Genomic DNA, 5,309 nt, shown 5'->3' on the forward strand with positions numbered 1-5,309 from the left:
GTCCCACTACATCCTCAAGTCTGCTGCGCAGAGACTTGTGGTGGCATAACTTCAACAATGGCATTGCGAAACAGAGTGGTGAGCACTGGACTGTTCTCAATTTCTTCTTCAGTCTCTTGTTTCCACCTCTTTAATTGCCTTGCAACATATGTAGCAGGGTTCTCTGCTTCATCAAGCGTCTCTCCTCTGAGAGCCTTCGGGTCAACTTTAGTTGGGTATTCTGCTCTTAAAGCTTTCCACAGAGCAGTTCGAAAAGCGTTAAATTCAATGCCATCGGCTCTGTGACTCAGCATCCAAGCGTAGCTGTGTTTCAAAATGTTTTTCATAGCCGGTACGCCAAGACTGTGAGCCCAAACAGCTTTAATGTCTCCAAGTGCAAGTAATTTTCCTGTTGTTTCTTCCTCAAATGCTTTTATCCATTTACTTGCACCTTCATTAATGTCAGGCAATCTGCTGACGAGCCCGACGAGGTCACCAGAAGCCCATGGAACGTAGTGGGCAACTTGGCCTTTAATTAAAATTGGTACTATCATACCTGCTTGAAATCTATCAGGTCGTTTCATGTGAGGCCTCAGTCTCATTTCCATCCCTCCTGCGTCTGCCATAGGCACAGCCCATCATCTTATTGGCCTTGGAGGATCCACTGCAGCTGTGGCCCCCCCATGGGTGGAGTTATTTGGTTCTGCTGCCTGCATATTAGTGGTTTGTTTTTCAATCTCTTTTTCCATTTCTTCAATAAGTGAATAGTCCTCCTCTCTTTCATCACCTTGTTCAAAATCATAAAAGTCTATCCAATATGTATCTCCTTTTGTTTTCCCATCATGTTCTGCATAACAGTTTATGATTTTGGTAGCTCCTTCTGGTCTTGCACTACCCCTGTGGATGGTTTGGGAAGCTTTTTGACCTGTAGGCTTATCCTTATTGCTGGTACTGCAGAATTTTGGTTACATATCTGCTAATGTGATTGAAGAGACTCTATTCCTCTGGCCTGCTGCATGTTGAGCAGCATCGGCCATGATCTGACTTCCTCCTCTGGCTGAGTTATTTTGAGCAGCATCAGCCTGCTGCTGACACCCTCCTGTGTCATGACAAGAATGATTTTGAGCATTAGTGTGCTCTTTAACGTCGCACACTCCAGTAGCACATGGTAAGTTTTGAAAAGAATAGCCATGTTCAGCAGCTGCATCTGTTTGGCTGCAATCATCATTTCTGTATCCAAAGTCACCTACTATATTTAGCGTCCCAGTCAGCGATGGATATATGCCAGATTATTTTAGCTCATCACCCTTTTCCTCTGATTGCTTTTTTATTTCCATGAGTTGTTTCTTTAAAGTACTCCTGTATTGTTTTCCCTCATCTCTGAAGAAACCTAAAATCTTTAGCTCAAGCTCTCGTTTTTCTCATCATTTCTTTGATTTATCTTTTGCCTTGTAGTCCGAGATCCTTATTTCCATTTCATCACACAGATGTGGATCAAAGCTACCGTTTTCTGGCCAGGGTTGTGAGAGATGTTTGGTATGATTGTGCCATTTCTGAGAAACTTTTGGAATTTGTAAGACATATTCTGGATGCTTCAATCCAATAATCACTGTTGGCAGATTGGACATTTTGTTTTATTTTATTTATTTATCATTCTGTTTTACCTCAAAGGGTAAAAGGTGTAAGGGTTTAGTTATATCAATAGCCTTTTATTGTATAAACGCTAGGTTAGACTGTCATTCAGTACTTTAATGTTGCTACATGAGCCCTTTAATGATCTAACTTAAACCTGTATTATAGGCCTTAGGAATGTGTAGTTATATACTTATTTTGAAGTTCACACTTAAAATAGGAATCACAGAAAATGAAACAATCGCCCCGACATCGAGCCAACAATGAAAGCTTGCAATTAAAATGAAAAAAAAAATCTTTGTCTGCAATTTAAGTTCACACAATGGAGCGCTATGTTCAAAAGTTATTTACCACACACAATATCTTCATAAGGTTAAAAAAAAGAAACAAGGATCCCAGCGAGCTTCTGTATTTGAGAAGGGAGGGGGAGAGTCGGAGCACAAGTGGGAGGGGGAGAGAGATGGTAACCTGAAACTTAGAGGTGGGAGGTGGGTAAAAGAGGAGTGGTGAGGGAGGGGAGGACAAAGAGAGAGAGAGAGTGGGAGGAGAAAAGGTGGGTAGAGCGAGACAGAGACAGAGACAGAGAGAGGGAGGAGAAAGGGAGGAGAAAAAGGTGGGTGACTGTTAAAAAAAGAAAAACTTATTATTCTTCGCCGTAACTTAAAAACAACCAACTTTGTTATATCCACAGCGTATGTGATAATTCGCTTTATAATATTTGACAACTTTTGAACCCAAAATGTTTAAACATATGTCACAGTTAAGCCTTTAGTTGGAACAAGCAAATGGACACCTCTTTTTTCACAGCAGTCAGGCACATACAGATTTAGAAAATGTGACACAGTAGCCAATACAAGGTGAAGCAGACTTCTTTTGCAAATATAATAGTGATCACTTTCTTTCTTAGTTTAATCTTAAATGTTTTTTAGATTTATTTATCCAATTATTTTCTCTGTTAACTTTATTTCCTTATATTTTAGACTCTTGAATACCAACCTTCATGTCCGCGGGACACTGTTTTTCAGCCGGATTAAATTACAGTGAGTGATTAATCAGATCCGATTACAGATGTGATAGAAGTTTTAAATTTAAACAGGTGTTTTAATTCGCATTTAGATTTCTTATCACCAAACACTCTTGCAAACAGCACCGGTCATATAGAGTCACACGTTCACCTCAGAGCTCTTTAGACATTCATATCATTAAATGCCATGGCAGTTAGTTATTTGTGCACATAATTCTTTAACTTTATAGACCCAAGCAGCCAATTTAAACTAATTTGCATGCACTTTTTTAACTCTTCTTTATCAACTTTTTGGTCTGACAACATCAACACAGAGCCAAGCCAAGCCAAGGGACTGAGATCTCAATATCAGTCCCTCTTGACTCAGGCCTTTTTTTTCAACAACACAGCCCTTCAGGCTTAGTCGAACCGCATCTCGGAGACATATTCTTGGAAAAATTAATTCCCTCACTACAGTAAGATATCAATTATAGTTGCATCATTCATAATGATACATCAATTATAATCCGTGACTGCTAGTTTCCAGCAATTTGTAACATTATGGTGCAATCTCGCTTCTGCAGATTACTCATAATTATTACATAATCCGAGCCAGCTCTAGACAGCTGCTTTTTATCTCAAGATGCCAATTTATGCTGCAGCAAACATCCAGTGGCAAACAGATAATCGTCTGAAATAGTTAAGTGTGGGTAGTTTCCAGACAGCTTAGGTGATCTGCTTATATCAGTCATTAAAATAGGAGCACAACATTTGACTCACCATCTCCTGATGACTTCTTCAGTGAATCTGAAGAGGGGGGCCCCGCAGCTCACTCCTGCTGGCTGGACACCAAGTGTGGTGGCTTTAAATGGTAGAATCTCAAAAATCAGGACACCTTCAGTCTTTTCCCTTCTTCTCCCGTCCTGGGGCATCTGATTGCCCCAGGACGGGAGAAGAAGCATTTATTTTATAGATCAAATTGACATGCTGTTCTCAGTACACGTATCACAATGCTAAACATTTCATCAGAACATATCTACTCCATTTCTTAACCCCCATCCCATTCCACTCTTGTCTTATAGTCTCAGTTTCACACTGTGTGTATGCACATGCACAACGGAATATTGTGTCAACATCTAATTCGACCCTCAAAGAATGTTTATACAGATATTCTCTGTTTTGCCAAACCTCCTCATACATCATCTAATTGCGTATGAAGCAGCCTTATAGACCATGTTGTTACCAAGACTCACACTTGACCTTAAGTTTTGTTGCTAAGAAAGTGTACGACCATGCAACAAGCCTATATAAGGCAATAGCCTGCTTCAACATTAACGGTTAGTCTGTTTCAGCTAGAGATGCCAAATTGAGCTCTCTCGGCTGCCCCAGTCTCATCCATGCCCAGGCCCATCTTTGCCGAGTTAAATGAAAAACCTAGTGATGGTGACAACTCCCATCATTCTAATTCAGATACCATACCTACTAAAGAGAGTCTTTATGCAGAGATAGCTACACAAATTGGAGTTTGTATTGGAGAGAGCATTGCCTCTTGTATTAAGGCTCGCTTGGGCTCTGGAGTGGGAAACAGCGTTCTTGGGTCAGCCAGTAATGTGCTCTCAGAACCTTCACTTTAGAATGTGATTGTGAAATCTGATGTTAAAGAACCAGTTTGTTTTAGAGGGGATGGTTGTGATACATGCAGGGTTCCGGGATGGGAGGAAATGATAATGACCTATTTAAAGAAAACAGGGGTACAGACAGCTGAACAAAACAATGAAGTGCTTAATAAACTGGCAGGGAGGGCAAGAGAGATAGTCGGGGTGGGCATACGTAGTAAGCCATCCTTATGTCTGAAAATGGGCCCTGAACCAATTTTTGAGATCTTAAAACAGCATTTTAGTGACACTGCCTGTTCAAGCCTGCCTTTGGCTGATTTTTATGGAACATTACCTAACTCAGGTGAAACACCTTTCGATTACTGGCTAATCTGTGGTGACCGCACAGTCTACCTATTACCACTGTAGAGCCAAACAGCTGTGCTTCATTTGCTATGCTGCCGATTACACACGGGCTTGGTGCCCCAGGGCTGTAACTAACAAAGTGAGAGGGCCAGAATCAGCTGCTCAGCAGCTGGGAAACTAGTTGGCCTACATGTGAAGGGGGCAAGAGTTAGGCCTGAAATTGTGCCCCAAGAGACTGATTTTGATGATGGAGTCTGTTTATCAAACTGTCTATGAGGAACGACAGCTTGGTCATCGACCAGTGCTTCAGTACGCCCAAAGAGTGAAACAACATGATAAATTGTTCTATGAAAATGTGACCCTTGGTGGCAAAGTGTCTGTTAGAGCAATACTTGGTAGTGGCTCCTTGGCCTGCATCCTCAGTACCAATCTGTACCAATCTGATGCCCCATCTCTTAGATCATGGAGTGTTGCAGACCCCCACCTTGCAACCCCATGAAGTGCTGATTGGTTGTGGTGGCTCAAGGACGACCCCATCGGGTGTGTGTGACATTACAGTGGAAATATATGACTCTAAAGTTGTTTTGCCTATGCTGGTCGTTGCAGGACAAAGTGAGGACCTTACACTGCATGAAAAGTGGGATTTTCGTCACTGTAGATCGTTGTGGAACTTCAGGTTAGCGGCAGTTTACGGCAATTTGCAGGCTTCGCCGAAAACTCCTGTAAATTGTCAG

This window comes from Cyprinodon variegatus, unplaced genomic scaffold, assembly GCF_000732505.1.
Source record: "Cyprinodon variegatus isolate N-32 unplaced genomic scaffold, C_variegatus-1.0 Scaffold1542, whole genome shotgun sequence".
NCBI lineage: Eukaryota > Metazoa > Chordata > Actinopteri > Cyprinodontiformes > Cyprinodontidae > Cyprinodon > Cyprinodon variegatus.